We start from the raw sequence: 17,101 nt of genomic DNA on the forward strand, positions 1-17,101 counted from the left end.
TACAGAGAGAGCCGCATGGGCGGAAACCAGTGCTTTCCCAGGCTGGCTCTCCCAGCTTCCGGGTTAGTCGGCTTCCTGTTCCTAATGTTCCCCTGATTCCACTCTACCCGTCTTGAACCCCACACCAGCATGGAACACGCCCTGAGCACGTATGTGTGTATGTATGAGAGCATGCACATATGCTTGTGGGCATGCACGCACACACACACACACACACGCACACACGCACACATGACAGGGTTATCTTTCTCTGAGGGAATGACATTGCTTCTGACTAGATTTAAACAGCCCCCCACTGAGGCCCTGAGGTCTAGAAACCAAGCCGTATCTCCTACACACCACTGGTCCACGGCTTGCACGTTCTGACCTTGTCAGCATGTCCTTTTTTCCAGCCCAATACCCTCCTCCCTGACCAGGAGACAGAATTTCCCTGGGCTTCACAGGACACAGCCTGCAGTCACCCTCTGCCTCCACACTGGGAACTTGACCAAACCAGTTCTAACCATTGGGACCTCACCCAGGGTAGATGGCCAGGCAGCCCTGAGCACCTGTCCAGGTGAAGGGGCATCACTCTGCCCCTCTGCAGAATAGCCTCTCCTTAATCCCCACATTCAACCATTTTCCTCCAAACTCATTTATAAACAGCACTTACCCCTCCAGGGAAGCATCCCATGGTGTGCAGTGACGGAGGTATGGACCTTGAGTCAAAGACTGTTCTAGCTGTTGACACCTTGGGGAGGTCCATAAACATCTGGGTCTTGATTTTTCCCTGCACATGTTAAGTATCCTATAAAGTTGTATAGGAGGAAACACTGTAAATTTTAGGGGAAACAGTCCTTCTTTGCCCTTTCTGTTCCTAGACCTCCTCTTTTTCCACCCTTGCCCCTCACACCACTTACTCTCCGTATCAGAAACAATATTTTCATTAATCGTCAGTTCCTCTGGCCACGTATTTCTGGCTACTGATTCCACTGTGATAAATTTATATGAGCAGTGAACGATGGAGAGTATGAGACTATGAGCTTCTCAAGAGCAGGACTGTGTGCTGACCACCCCCCACCCCCGTCCCTAGCAACGTACCTGGTTGAGTGAATGAATGAGCAAATAAATGAATGGATGATGGGTTTCCTGCTTAGTATGGGAAAGTCGTCCCACGCCAACCAGACCGAAGACTCTGTCTGGTAATGTGACTGCAGCATCCCACAAAGATGAGCTCCATTGCAGAGACCGACAGAGACGGTGCGACGCAGAGATGCCCCTGCTTCTGCCCTGCACATTCTGACCCTTGCTGCCCTCTCTCCGAGCCAGGACTCTTCCCAGAGTCCACCATTATGGCAGGCAGATGCTCCAGTCAGACGTGAGGGTTATCTTCACCCACCTACCCACCGTCATGGAGTCCTAGTGATCCTGAACACCAGAACTTCTCTCTCTCAACCGCTACCACTATTTTTAGCCATCATCATCTCTTTCCTTGTTTACTATACAGTTCTAGACCTCCCAACCCCTCCCTGCATTTGTTCAGCCAGAGTAATCATTTTACAGTGAAAGCAGGTCATGCCAGTTCCTTGCTGAAAATTCTTCAGTGACTTCCCACTACACTTAGAACTCAAGATAAAGTTTTTTTTTTAAAAAATTATTTTTTTATTTTTGGCTGCGTTGGGTCTTCGTTGCTGCACGCGGGCTTTCTTCTAGACGTGGTGAGCGGGGCTACTCTTTGTTGCATTGTGCGGGCTTCTCATTGCAGTGGCTTCTGTTGTTGCAGAGCACGGGCTCTAGGCACGTGGGCTTCAGTAGTTGTGGCACAGGGGCTTCGGTAGTTATGGGCTGGGCTGTAGAGTGCAGGCTTAGTAGTTGTGGCGCGTGGGCTTAGTTGCTCCGCGGCACGTGGGATCTTCCTGGACCAGGGCTTGAACCAGTGTCCCCTGCACTGGCAGGAGGATTTTTAAACACTGTGCCACCAAGGAAGTCCTGAGATAAAATTTTGAGGATAAAATCAAAACTCCTTTGTAGGGCTTCCCTGGTGGCGCAGTGGTTGAGAGTCCGCCTGCCGATGCAGGGGACACGGGTTCGTACACCGGTCCGGGAGGATCCCACATGCCGCGGAGCGGCTGGGCCCGTGAGCCATGGCCGCTGGGCCTGTGCGTCCAGAGCCTGTGCTCCGCAATGGGAGGGACCACAACAGTGAGAGGCCCACGTACCACAAAAAACAAAACAAAACAAAACAACTCCTTTGTACAGTGTCTAAGTGGAATGCTTAAGTGCTGTAATAAAAATTATATAATGGTTGAAACACAAAAGAAGGCTACTTCACAGTACCATACCAGTCCATGGTGAATGGCCCTAGTAAGCCAGCAGCTATCCCCCAGGATTTAGGGACCAAAGTGCCTTCTGTCTTGCACTCCAGCATCTTTGTCTCAAAGACATCTGCTTCTAGCTGGAAAGATGGGAAAGAGGGCATATGGAGAAGGTGGACCTGCTTCTTCAGAGTCTTGATCAAGAAATGACTTGCATCATTTTGATTTGTAGTCGGATGGCCACATCTAAATGCAAGGGGCTTGGAAATCTACTGGTGTCCTGACTGGACAGCCTTTACGCAGGAACAAGTCTGTACTCTGGAAGCATGATCTTTGATGGGAGCTGGCCATCTCTACAACATGGGGCACACGGGGCCACGAATCCTCTGGTCTGCTTTTCCTACTTCATTTGAGGCCACCAACATACCTCTCACGCTCAGTGGCTACTCTTTTCCTTTGTCACTGGATCCTACTCTCTAGCTCCCTCAAAGCACACCCACTATGACACCCTCCCTTCAGTTTCTTGAGCACACCAACCTCTTCCTGCCTCAGGGTCTTCACACATCTTGATGTACTGCAGAGTTCTCCTCTTCCTTCTCCTCCCACCCTTCTGATTTTGCTGGGCAAACTCTAACAGTTCCTTTCATTTCAACTTCAATGTGTCTTCTTCAGAGAGGCATTCCTGACCTCCTCCACATACAAACTCATATCTGCCTATTATGGTGTCTCATGGGGCCCTGTTCTTTCTCTTCCTAACGCACATGTGGCTAAAACTTTCTTTGTGTGGAGCTTTGTTAATGCTTATTTTCTCTTGCTAGACTCCCTGAGAGCAAGAACCCATTAGATTTGTTCATCACTTGGGTTATGCTTTGGTTATATACCCAAGGACCAAGGTCAGCACCATAATTATTTGTTGTATGAATGAGTGCGTAAATGCCTGGTTTTCAGGATTGTGAAATTAAATTAATTAAGGTCAGAAGACAGGGCAATCTTGTATTTATTTAGCATTTATCGTATGCCATCACTTAGCTAAAACCCTTACATTATCTAATTTCATCCTCAGACCAACTTTTCAAGAGAAGTATCTTTGGCCACTTTCTCTATGAGGAATCTGAAGCCCATGGTTCCTAAGCATTTTGCTGCAGTTCAGACAGCCAGAAAGTGGTGAAGCCTGAGTTCATGCCCACAGTACCAGCTCCTAAAGCCCAGGGATCACTAGGGTTTTAGAGGGAGTGTCCTGAAAGCAAATTTGACCAGCAGGAAGTTCAGATCAAGCAAACTGCTTTAGGACCAGAGGTCTTAGCCCACTCCCTGCCCTCTCAGCTAAATTTTCTTTCTTTCTGTGTAGGCAGGTGCTGTAGAATGAGGTTTTTTTTCTTTTTTCTTCTCTTTATATTTAAATATGTGCTGGTCAAATTTAAGTATTTCTATATTGCCACCCAATTCACCCACATAAACTCTCCCATCCATGTCTTTCATGTTCCAGGAAGTACACATTCTAACAGGACCTTTTGCTATGAAGTGTGTCCATTCAGAAAAGCAAGTAATAGACAGGCACAGGCTTAGCCATTGAGGCCTGAGCGCTGGGAGGCCAAGCAACTCTGACTCTCTGTCAGGATTTCCCTGGGGCCCCAGGGTCCATACACAAAAGAGGCGCTGGCTGAGGGGCAGAAAAATATTACCAAACCCCCAAAGGAAGAAAGAAGGACCTGTGGCATGAAAGCAGTATTTTCGTATGAGTCATCCTGTGGGCAACTGCTGGTCAATGTTCTCCAGCAGTGAGTTGGTAGAGGTAGCTGTAGAGATTTAGAGTCTTCTCGTCCTTTTTTCTTTTAGTCAATTAAGAAGCTAGAATCAGGGGCTTTCAATGAAATGCCAGCCTCAAGAAGGCAAGGTATATTCCCTTAGAAAAGACAACTTAAAATCAGAGACCCAATTGGATGCTTCTGTTGGTACCTAGCAACGCTCATTCAATTGCCTTCTACAGAGAATGCCTGAACACGTAGGCATGGAGACATAGGGGCATGTTTTGCACTCAGGAAGTTATACTTCTATGAGTCTACCCAATATGCCAACTGTAGTGGGATGTGGTAGATCTCAGACTTCATTCATTAGTCCATGAATAGGTATTGAGTGCCCTGGGATGTACCTAACATTTTTCTAGTGCTGGAATTTGATACTCAGTTTTCCAGAAATCACACTGAATGGTCTGGATATGGTAGTTCTCGTAAGAATCTGTGACCTGTACAGAAGAGAGGTGTATGGGACTCATGAGCTTGGCAATGGTACCCAAGCATACTTGAGGTTACAGTGGGACGGAATACTTTCGATGGCCATGATCCAGAAAATCTGTATGCGTAGGCCATAAGTCAAATGTCTGATCACCCTCCTTGGCCAAATTCCCCTTACTTCCTTTCCCATAACCTGCCTGATGAGAAGTTTGAAAGGATGAAATAGCAAAGACACAGGTGTGCCCAGACCACAACTGGGCAAAGAGCCTGTAACAGGCCCTGAGAGTTTTCAAACAGACTTTTTACTGTGAAATATAGTTTACTCAACTACTAGATTAGATAGAGTCCAGAAAAGAAAAGGCGGGCACACTCAGATGGAGTAACTGAGGTGAGTATAAGGAAGGATGGTTTTTGAGGGTGTGGACAGGGTTAGGAAGCCAGCATGGGCCGGTGAGGCACCGGAGGCTAGCAGCCATGGGAGCCTTTGCCTTCCCGGTCCCGAGGTGGCACAGGGAGGGGTGATGACCCGCACAAGAGCCGTGGCCTATGGAGGAGGACTGCAGCCCCTCAACCTCCCGTGCCTCCTACAGCGACAGCAGACAGAAAGCAGGGGTGACGGAGAGCCTGCCGTCAGGGTTGGTCTGCTGGGAAAGGCAATGGAGACTGCCCAGCATACTTGCTAATGAACACCACCACCACGGAAGACATTTGTGTTGCTTGATTGCTTGCAGTGTCCCAGGCTCTGTGCTGGGCGCCAGGAAATGCATTCTCTCATTTTATCCTAAGATCAGACGGTTGAGTCCCATGGGCTTCTCCTCACAGCTTGTGGATAAGGATCAGATCTGAAAACTCTTGGAGCTCCAGAAGCAATGCAGTGTTATGTCCATGGGAGGTAGGAGTAATTATTGTGGTCCAGCTATTTGAAAAATACAGGAGGCTTGGAAAAGAATATGGGACGTGGAGGGACACTGTTAACCAAATAACTCTCCCTGTGTCACCGGCAGGCACAACCCCAGGCCTGGAGTCCTGGATTCTGGGCTCCAGTTCTGCCCCTAACAAATTAGACAACCTTAAGTAAATTATTCCCCTGACTCTGTGAGTTTATGAGACCCCCATCTCCTTGCCCACCTAGAGGCATGCAGCAATTCAGTTCCCAGCAGTTCAGTTCTGTTGACAAAGAGTGGGTGAAATGAATTCGTGTTACTTCCCAGTTTGGAGTTTCCAAAATCATCACACTGTCGCAAGAGCTAAATTAGTCAATCAAAGTCCAAGTGAGCCATTAAATTAACACCCCGTGAACTTATGCGCCTCATTTGATTCATTAGACAGTTTACAATTTTAAACACCATTCTTGGGGAGGAAAGCTAAAGCAGGGCTTGTCTAGAGCTTTCTACATTACTTTCTGGGGTCACCTGACCGATTCACGTACCCTGATGTTTTTAACACATTGCTCCGTTCGCTGACCCTGTTGTCAGGCTTAGTAATTTGTGGTGGAAGTAAAGGTGACTTTCTGTCACTGGAATTCCATGCCTACATGGTATTAGAATTTGGTTACCCAGTTAGAATTAGGTTGCCCCTGGCACTGGATCTTTGAAATAGTAAAAGGCTGGAACTCAAATTCAGGGAAAGAGAGCTCACGTGCTCCCGAGGGCGGGGTGGGGGCGCTGCCAGCCTTGTGATTCTCACAACTTGTGTTAAGTGACCAGAATCATATTCCTCCACCCAAAGGCCTGTTCTCATGGACAGTGCATGCAGTGGGTACCAGCCTCCCCAGGTGATGATTCATGAGCTGGACGGGGAGTTAGGAGTCCAGAGCTCTGCTACTGACCTGCTGTTTATCTAGCACGTGGGATGGGAAAGTCACTCCTGGCTTAAAAACCTGTTAAGTGTGCAAACATCATATGATATCACTTATATATGGAATCTAAACAAAAATGATACAAATGAACTTATTTACAAAACAGAAATAGACTCACAGTCATAGAAAACAAACTATGGTTACCAAAGGCGATAGTGCAGGGGGCTGGGGGGTTGGGTGGGGAGATAAATTTGGGATTAACAAAACAAAAACAAACCCAAAAAAAACGGAAAAGCCTGTTAAGTGTTTCCCATTGTGCTTTGGTGGGAGCCTAGCATCCTATCTAGCTTAGCTGACCTCGCTCAGTGCCACCTTCCACTGCCTTGCTCTGCACTGGGCATCTGATCTTGGCCCTCAGAGCCCTCCCCTGCCCTGCTCAATGCCACAAGTACCCACCGTGCAAACTATGCATCTTAGGATTTGTCCCCTCCTTGCTCTGCTTCGAGTCATGTCTCTGCATCAGCTGCGTCTTCTTCATGGGTCCAGCTCACATCTGGGCTCTGGCAACACCTCCTCTACCTTTGCTCCTCTGGCCCCTGAGGGTGATAGCAGCTTCCCTCTGTTGATGGTCTCTGGGTGGCCTCAGTGTCTCCCGGGTGCCCTTTCAGCTTTTCTCCTCCCTCTAGTCCCTGCACAAAATTCCTGGCATGGGATCTGTCTTCCTGTCTGGACCCTTCTGAGACACTGGCCTTCTTTTTGTTACTTAAATGGCTGTGCTACTTTCTCCTTCATTTGTCCTCTGCAAAGATCCAAATGCCCCTACACTTCTCATCAAGACATCCCTCCTTTCTTGAGCCTGGCCAGCCCAGAACTGCTTCAGATTCCTGGAGATGGGTTTATTTCCAAATCAGGCAAGGCCCTGGAGCTTGAGCCCAAGGTTACATGGAGCCAGCGCGCTTCTACCTTCCTGAATTCTGAAAAAGCCCAGAGGTACCAGCACTTGCATGAAAGGTCACTGCTCATTTTTATCAAACCACATTGCTCTGCACGGCTGGACTGCAGCCTTCAGTCGGGATTTCCTATGTGGCAGATTTTCTCTCCTCTTGGATAACAGTGATATTTGCTGCAAGTGTCTAATAGAGCCTGAAATTACCCTGGCAAGTTGTTTACCCTTTTCCAGAGTGGCACTAGGCTCTGTGTGCTGTTTATCTAGCACTGTTATTTTGTTTTTATTAAGTTAGCCCTTGCACTTCCAAAGTGTGTGATAGGCTCTGTAAATATTTTATTAGCCTTCGTAATTAGTTGTTACATCTCACGCCGCTGCTGGGAAGTGGGTCAATGTGACAGTCCCCGTTTTACCACAAAGGTGGAAGAGAGCCACCCGGAGATGGGAAAGAGGACTTAAGTCTGGGGGCAGAGGGTGAAGCTCCTCCCTCCAGTGAAAGGCAGGAACTTTGCTGGCTGGAGTTGATAGGGGTCTGATAGTCCAAATTGTGGACAGTGAGAGTAACGCTCTGTCACCTGCAAAATGGGTCGTGATGCCTCTACAGGGTGTTGGGAATTGGGTGAGAAAATATAAGAAAAGCAGATGGTACACAGACGAGTCAGTACACAGTAGGCACTGATAACACCAGTTCCCTTTGCTCCATCCTTCACTCTCTGCCCCCTTTCATTACTACCCCCAAGGAGGCTTGGTTTATTCACCAGTAGAGTGGACTGCAGGAGGGGGCTGCAGAAATCGCCTGTCTGTGATGCGTGTGTTCTGAAAATGAGACCTGAAAAATCTCTTATTGAAGAGGATTTACTTTCTTTGTGGTCAAGTAAATGCTGAGTTTTAAACATGCTTTCCAGGGTAAAAAAAAAAAAATTATATAGAGCTATTAAATTAACTTGTTGGTTGTGATATTTAAATCCTTTCTACATTGCTTATTTTTAGGTCCTTGATATACCAAATAATGACAGAGCTGTAATAAAATCTACTATCATTGTGATTTTGTTAAGTTATCCCTGTATTTCTAGGCATTTTTGTTCTATGTATTTTCAATTTTCTTTTTAAATACTTCGTTTTCCTGAATTAACAAACGAAACTTTCCTGAGAATGTAAATAATTTTTATGTTTAAAATATCCATCATTATGTTGAATTTAATGTTATCTTAAACGTTCTAATTCAACCTAAAATCACAAATTTAAAACAAATATTTAATACACATTTTATTTTATTTTTGAGTTCCAATAAAACTTTATTTACAAAGACAGGTAGTGGGCTACGTAGACAGATAGATTAATAGGGATAGAGATATATACATGGATATATATAAATAGAAAATGTTAATACACATTTTAAATTTGCGTTAAATTTGAGTTAAATTAGCCAAATTCTCATATTATACATACCGAAAATGCCAAATATAAAATGATTCCCTAGTGGGAAGCAGCCGCATAGCACAGGGAGATCAGCTCAGTGCTTTGTGACCACCTAGAGGGGTGAGATAGGGAAGGAGGGAGGGAGATGCAAGAGGGAGGAGATACGGGGATAGATGTATATGTATAGCTGATTCACTTTGTTATAAAGCAGAAACTAACACACCATTGTAAAGCAATTATGCTCTAATAAAGGTGTTAAAAATAAATAAATTAAAAAAAAAACCTGGCTAAGCACAGAAAAAATAAAATCAAATAAAATGATTCCCTCTTTTTTTTTTGCGGTACACGGGCCTCTCACTGTTGTGGCCTCTCCCGTTGCGGAGCACAGGCTCCGGACGCGCAGGCTCAGCGGCCATGGCTCACGGGCCCAGCCGCTCCGCGGCATGTGGGATCCCCCCAGACCAGGGCACAAACCCGTGTCCCCTGCATCGGCAGGCGGACTCTCAACCACTGCGCCATCAGGGAAGCCCAAAATGATTCCCTCTTAACAAAAAAAAACATCAGTAGAGTGATTTTTATTCTCTTAAGCCGTTATATCCTTAATTCTAAATCTTACTGTGGTTTAAAGATTCTAAATCTTACTGTGGTTTAAAGATGCCTACCTATTAAAGAAGTTAAATTCTGCTCCAGGTAACCAAGGTTATTTCTTATTAGAGATTTTTGCCAGAACATGAAGAACCTGGAGCCACAAAACCCAGCACAGTCCCTCTCTCTACCTGTCATATCGAGCCCCTCTTTAGTGGGTTGAGCCATATGAAACTGGCATGGTGTCAAAGATGTTCAGATACTAGTTCAACTTAATGAAGGCTTTATATCATGGGCTTCAAAACACAAAGAAGCAGCATCCTTATAGCTCTTGTTACCTAATTATGTAAGAACCGTGTGACCTGGAGAATTAGGTAATAAGAGTAACATTTGAGTGACCTTGAGCCGTCTTTATGAAGTCACTTTCAGGAGGTCATTGGACATTCATTTTCGTCTGACCCTGGGTCAGACAGTACCTTCTCACTTTGGTGTACCCACATTTCTGTATTCTTTAGTGGTACAATTAATGAATCAGTAATAACCAATATGATAGCAGCGTGAGTAATGGGATCCAATAGACAATACGTTCTATCCCACTTACCTTCATATCCAGTTTTCAGTCCGGAGATATCTATCCTCTCCAGAGATTATTGCTTCAGTCTTCCCTGGCTGCCCATGCTTGACCATCAGCCTTCTGGGGAGGGCTGGGAGAGGAAGAATGTGGAGAGGTCCCCCTGCTTAGCACACACGCTTTGCCTTAATTCCCCTACTAACCTTGACTGTGTCTCGTGTCCTCTGCATTGAGTCTTTCTAAGTCAGCCTACCTAGGAGGAGGCAGGTTCCCACGGAGGGGGCTGTTCCGTGACACTGGCACGGAGGAGAGTATAGCTAATATGCAGACATCTTTAACCGGCCCCCCTGGTTCCAGCTCCCAGGGCCTCCCTGACCTTTGCTGTCCTTGGCGTTTTTGAGTCCAGATTCTGTAGAGTGAATTGGCTTTACCGTGCTTCACCCACATTTTGATTTCCAAACATCTGTTGAATGCTTTCATCTGTTGCTGTTTCCTCTCCTGTTTCTTGGACCTCTTGCGGGGGGTTTCCTTTTTAAAATTCATTTGCAGTCATTTCAGTGGGGTCACAGGAGAGAGAAGTAGTGTGGTCAACTTAAACTGGATGTCCATCCTACATCCATTTTGATTTTACCCTGTGCATTAAAAAGAGTTCTCGCTCTCTGTTCTTTCTAATCCTCTCTTCAGATCTTTAGTCTCATATGACTTTCTTTTCGTGTAGTTCTTCCACCACGAATTCTTCTTAGGATACTGAAAGAGCTTCCCGTGCCACATGGTAAATAAGTGAAAAGAGCCTCATACCAATGTGCATACCGTCAACTTATTTGAGTCACCCACGTGATGGAAAACATCCAGCCAGTGCCTAGGCCAAAAATCCAGGCTGGTCAGCGCCTCCTTCATCCAGGTCTCCCCTGCGATACTCAACAGCTGGTTCACACTAAACTCGCAGCTCCAGCCACGACACCTGTGTACGTCTGAAAATTCAGCTGCCTCGGCTAAGGCCACCTCCCCACCCCTCTTCCAGTCTTCTTTAAGGCCTGGCTCAGACTGTACCCTCAGCAGCGAGCCCCCTTTCCGTTCCCCTTATGGGGATGAGTCTCTCACCGGCCCTGCTCCCCTCACTGCACCCCACTTTATGAGTAGAGCTGCCTCCGCCTCCTTGCTGGACTCAGGGCAGGAAGCACTGCCCACCTGATACACACACCCGTTGGCTAGCTGGTGCCTCACAACGCAGGGCTTGCTTCATAGTCTCGCTTTATCTCCCTTTGTTTCCCCTGCAGGTTTCTAGTACAGGTCTTGGCCCTTCTCTCCAGAGAACAATGGACATTCAGTCATCTGTCCGTGAAAGCTTCTCAGGAACGCTGCCTGGGCAGCCAGAGGGAAGGGTTGCCCCACCCAATGGATGACTCCAGCCTCCCGCAGAGCCAGGGGCCCCCGGGTCTGAGCCACCAGACTTGGATGGTCTGGAGGCCCACAGACTCATCTCATGGGCCTGTAAAAACCAGACTGGCTGGGGATCCTTAACCTGCTGGGTGGGTCCACAGTGCAGAGCTCACCTCCTATCCACCATCCTGCAGAAATCATGAGAAAAGCAATGGCTGAAATGACACAGCAGAAAGAGAAGGGCCACACCAACCTTTGATTAATAAAAAGCTCAGTAGATAATCAATTGCAAAGAAATTATATAAACTACCCTGCCCCGACCCCTCCCGCCAGGCCTCTCCCAAGAATATTGCAATAAATCTTTACAAAGTATCTAAGAAATTCTTCCCGGTCCCTGGAAAAATCCCTAAGTATAATTTCTTCTAATGCCAGGAGGATGGTTTCTGCAAAAACTGTAGGACTTTTTTCTCTAGGGGAGGGACTCTCACAAGAGCTCTGTTGAGTCTGATGGCTTTGGGGATGCCTGAGCGCTTGCTTCACGATTTAGAACCAGTAACCAATCCTTGAGGTGGGTATTATCATCCCCACTTTACAAATAAGGAACCCAAGACTCAGAGAAGTGAGGTGTCCCACCCAGAGTCACTGAGGATTGACGCTCAGAACCTGGGTCTCCACATCCCGGGCTCTTTCTACCATCCCAGGCTGCTTCCATGATGGGTGAACAGAAGAGGAAGGAGAGGCCAGAGACTCTAGCTTTGCCCCGCCCACCCCACGACACTTGTCTGTGGTGGTTCTGAATTTCCAAAACACGTGGACCATGACGTGCACCTCTAGGGCACTTCACCACCGCACTGATTTCTCCTGTGTAGAGCACTGGATTAGAGGCGTTGTTAGACCTTGGACTGTCCTACTCAGGGAAGAAAATTGAAGGCCACTGCCCAGTGTGTGACGTGGCTCCGAAGAATTTGTTTCAGTCCTCAGCTTCAAAAATTAAAATCTTCTAATCTGAGACTTAGCTTTTGACCTCTAACAAGGAGAGTAAATAAGCAAACCCAGACAACACAAGCACTGCACAGAGTCACAGAAGCCCAGTCTAGCATTTTAGCAATTAGGGGTACTTGTCCATAAAGCACTTAAAAATCCATTTAGACCATCCAAGTCGGTTCAAGCTCTTTAATCTTGGATAAAGTAAACAAGACTGTTTTTAAGTTGGTCGGGTTTTTTTTTTCTATTTTAAAGCAAGGATACTGGGCGAGAAAAAAATAAGACATTCAAGGCCAGACCTTTGGACCCCAGTAATGTACAACAGCTGCAGAGGCTGGTCAGACCTCTTGGTGATATTTTCAGTCTGCCAGCGCCAGCTCACCCTTTCATAGATTGAAAACAACACATCTCCTTGAAGTACACTTCTCTTTTCATTTGTGGCTTGGAACTTCCTAAGGGCAGGGCCCAAACATTATTCTGCACCCCACAAAGTGTAGCTCAGCCCGTGGGGTCTCGGAGAATGCTTGCTCACAGGCTGACCGTTGGAAGCAGCAGGCTGTGCTCCTGTCACCATTCATCATTGGCAATGAACAGATCTCACCGTAGCCCGCAGGCACCCCGCTCTCCGGCCAACCAGCTCACTTCCAGTTTCGAAAAGCTTCAGGCTACTCCGTGCCCCTTGTTTTGCACGCTTTGGTTCTCCACCTGGAGCACATTGTCAGCCTCCTGCCCCCGCCCCATCTCTCTCAGCTGAAGGGGCACCTCAGAGGAGCTTTTCCTGATCTCCTTGGGACTTCCCTGGTTTATCTTTCTGCTACCAGTCTCTTGGCAGTGAGTTCTGGAAGGGCTACTACGTATTTCTCAGTGTTGATCTGTTTACTGTCTGTTTTCCCCACCAAACTCCATGGAGGCAGGGACAGCAAGTGCTTTATTCCCTGCTGTATCCCCAGTGCCCAGCACAAAGCCAGCCAGCGTGGGGACTGAGTGGAGTAGAATAACTTAGACATCAAGAGCACCAGGTACACAAATCTCAGCCCTTCTCCCTTCCAGTCAAAGGTCTCAAAGTATAACGTGGCCTTTAACCAACACGGCTCAGCCAACTGGTTACTCAGCCAAGGCCACAGAACTCCCGGTTTAGAGGGTGTGGCTCGCAAGGGCCTAAGGAGAAACACTGTGCACTCGTGGTCGGAACAAGGTGCACCTTTACAAGGGAATTCCTGAGAAGAGGAGGTGGAATGTGGCCAGAGGGTGGAAGGCCATGCCTATTGCCACTTGGAGAAGTTATTCAACGGACCTGCCGTCACACCTTCACTCCTCTGAATTCCTGTTGGACTGCAAACATACCTGAGGAACGTTCCAGCCAAAGGATGAGAAGTTGGGTGTATCTCTACTGGCTTTCATCCTCCACAAGTAGATTCTGGCTCCGGAGGTTTTACCTCATCACACTCAGAGGCTGTGCTTGTGTGAGGGCTCCCCGCTTCAGAGATGGCGCTGTGGCAGGGACACGGGAAGATTCGTCTTGCATTTGAGCCGGATGTCGTCATGTGAGCCCACACTGAGTTTCCATCAGAGCTGCGGCTGAATCATAGGTGGGCTGAGGGAGTGTGTCACAGGGTACCAAAAGCATCGGATACCACCGTACTGTCCCTCTGCATCTCCTGCTCCCCGCTGTGCCGGCAGGTGCACTGCTCACCAGTGGATCACACAGAAGATTGATTAGTGAGTCTAGCCCAAAGGACATTGGCATGGAAGGTAGCTGCCTTTCTTAGGGCTCCCTAAGGAAGGGACCGCCCTCTTCCATCTTCCTTCTGACCGCTACCTTTGTCGTATCCCCGCTCCTGCAGGGCGCTCCCATGTGATGGAGAGGAGAGTCAAGCTCAACTGGCCCCAACGGTAGAAGACAGCTGCTGTGTAAGAGAGCATTTCGGGTGACCACCAAAGAAGGTGGCAGAAAATTCTCTGACCTTGCCTAGGATGTCTCCCCTGCCCCCCTCACCTGGTTTGCTCATACCCGGCCCTGGGTCAGGAGAATCCCCAGGCCGAGCTCAGTGCCCCTGTGCTAACCCGACTGGTGAACCTGTCACATGTGTCCCTGTGCATTCACTGGTCTATCCCCTGTGTGCACCAGGAGCTCACTGAGCGTCACACTGTGTCTCATTTCTACACCCAAGACATAGTGTCACGCTTGGGACACGCAGGTTCTCTGCAAACCCTTGTGGAGGCAAAGCAGAGAAAGAGGGAGGGAGGAGGGAAGTCCGTTGCTAAGAGATAAAATGATTCACTAGTATCCTGGTTGCCAAAGATAAGTCATCTGACCCATGTGGGGAATTCCCAGAACTAACCATTTAAAGCAATACTTGGCTGAAATCTGTTGCAAAATACAGCCCTGACTTAGGCACTTACTTTTGCCTTTATTATTTTTTTAAGAAAGAGATGCTCCAAGAGCCAGTGACTCAGACCTCCAGGTGACTTGGCTGTGGTTTCTTATGAGTCAGGCTTACCAGACAGTTGAGGACAGAGGTGAACAGGAAAGAGGCCGAGAAAAGCCAGAGAAGCAGAGAGAGTCAACACAGACGTCGAGGAGGCTTCCGGCAGCTCTCTCAGGCCAAAGGGCACACAGAGTGAGAACTCCAGACACTCACAGACAAAGGGGTACAGTTGATACCAGTTCAGCTGGAAGATTCCCCTCAGGTAGCCACCCAGGAGGACGGGTTGTAAAGGCCCTGGGGCTATGGCCACTTCAGGTGGGCTGCTTCTCATTTATTTCTTCAGGTAAAGAGAAAAACCAAGATGTGAGCACTGATGCTTCCATTATCTGTGGATTTTCCCTCCCTCCTCGGTTCCCTGCATCCTTTCTCCCACTCTGACATCTTGACAATCCTGATATATGCCGAATGTGAGCTGATTATCATCACTATGTGAAAGGAGAGAAAGAAAAAGAAAAGTTGATTAAAGTGCAGAAGCACAGAGACAAAGGCAACTTTGAACGGAAGAAGCTGCCACAACCCTGTACCTCCGCCGAGCGCCCAGCAGCCGTCCGGGCTCGTGTGAGCTAGCCCTCAGGATGTTTACCATCTAACGCAACTGAGCGAGCAGAAACGTAAGAGCCTCTAATTATACAAATTGCTGAGTTTCGTGCACAGGAAATAACGTATTACCTTTGTAATTCTATGCACAGCGTACAAAGCACTTTCCCCACACACCCCACAATCTAACAATAATCCTGAAATTATTATCACTATTTACAGACACAGAAACTGAGACACAGAGAGGTCAAGTGACATGCCCTCATTCACACACCTATTACCAGGTGGATCCTGGCACTGAACTCAGGTTGTCTGGGCCCAAGACAAGTGCTGTTCCCTGGACCCTGCAGCAAATTCCCACCAGCTAGTCACCTATAGTCTCCCTTATCTCACCTTTGTCTCCTGAGCAGAGGTGTTTATACCGGAATCCCAGCACGTCAGTGACAATAGCAGATAATATGAAACTTGGAGAAACACCTGCCATAGCCAAAAAAGAGCCTGGTTCTGATAATTCTGTTTAACATCTAGAAGAAAGAGAGTGAACATTTTAGGTGGATGTATAAAAGAAGCTAGAAAGAACTTGGAGGTGGTTGGGTATTGCTTAAAGGTCACTGAACACACAATGCTAAAATTGGGAGAATAAAGCTCAACAAGGGAGATAAGGGCTCTTCCGGAGCTGGGAAGAGATCAGGACCAAAGATACAAGGATCCAGAAGCAGGGGAACCAGAAGACATCACGCACAAAGCTCCACGTGCTGCACTGGGTACTCAGCCCCTTCCGGTCCTCCTGGAGCGTGCTGGGTACCATGGGGCCTTTAAGAGGAATGGGGTCCTAGCTTAGGGCCTGGTGCCCCATGTTGGACTGTCCGTACTTACACAGGATTTTTGTGGAGGAGAGGAGGTCTGGTGCGCTCTAAGGCCACTACAGAGGCAGTGTGAACGCATGCTGGGGTCAGCAGGGCAGCTGGGGCTCTACCAAGATGCTGGGCCAGTCAGCACAAGAAAGAGAGCATAAGGATGGTGTGTCTCTTGGAGGCTGGGACACCTAGCCGGCCGCTGGTTTTACACAGGCAAATGCCAACAACTCTCAAATGTCTGTTTTCCAGCTCAGACCTCGCTCCCCAGCTCTAGACTCATTAGGTGACGTCACACACTTAGATATGTCACCAAAATCTCAAACTTAGGGCTTCCCTGGTGGCGCAGTGGTTGAGAGTCCGCCTGCCTATGCAGGGGACACGGGTTCGTGCCCTGGTCCCGGAAGATCCCACATGCCACGGAGCGGCTGGGCCCGTGAGCCATGGCCGCTGAGCCTGCGCGTCCGGAGCCTGTGCTCCGCAACGGGAGAGGCCACAACAGTGAGAGGCCCACGTACCGCAAAAAAAAAAAAAAAAAATCTCAAACTTAATTTATTTAGAATGGAACTTGTAACCCATCTCTCTCAAATCGGTTGCTCAAGCCAGACTCCGGGCATTGTCCCCCAGTTTCTCTCTCCTCCTCCCTCCCACATTGAGTCCATGACCGTGTCCTATCGCGCTCCCAAATCCATCCATTTTTTTTCACCTCCAGGGCCATCTCCCTAGTCCTAGCCCCACCACCTCCCACTCAAATCATCTACTTCCCACACATATGTACTCTGCTATCACAGAGCAGCCAGAAGGACTCCGACTCCCTACATCCCTGCATATTTTACTGGCCCGCCCACAGAGAAACAAGTAGGAACGACCAGGATTGGACAGGCACACACTCTGATCAGTGGGGTGTTGCCTTTGGGATAAACCACTCCCACAGAAGCCCTCCTTGCTCTTCTACCTCAAGAGTGACCCTGGAAAGCCAGGGGACGGGGAGTGGACTTGGGCTTCTGAATGAG

The sequence above is a fragment of the Neophocaena asiaeorientalis genome, unplaced genomic scaffold, assembly GCF_003031525.2.
Source record: "Neophocaena asiaeorientalis asiaeorientalis breed wild unplaced genomic scaffold, Neophocaena_asiaeorientalis_V1.1 scaffold121, whole genome shotgun sequence".
NCBI lineage: Eukaryota > Metazoa > Chordata > Mammalia > Artiodactyla > Phocoenidae > Neophocaena > Neophocaena asiaeorientalis.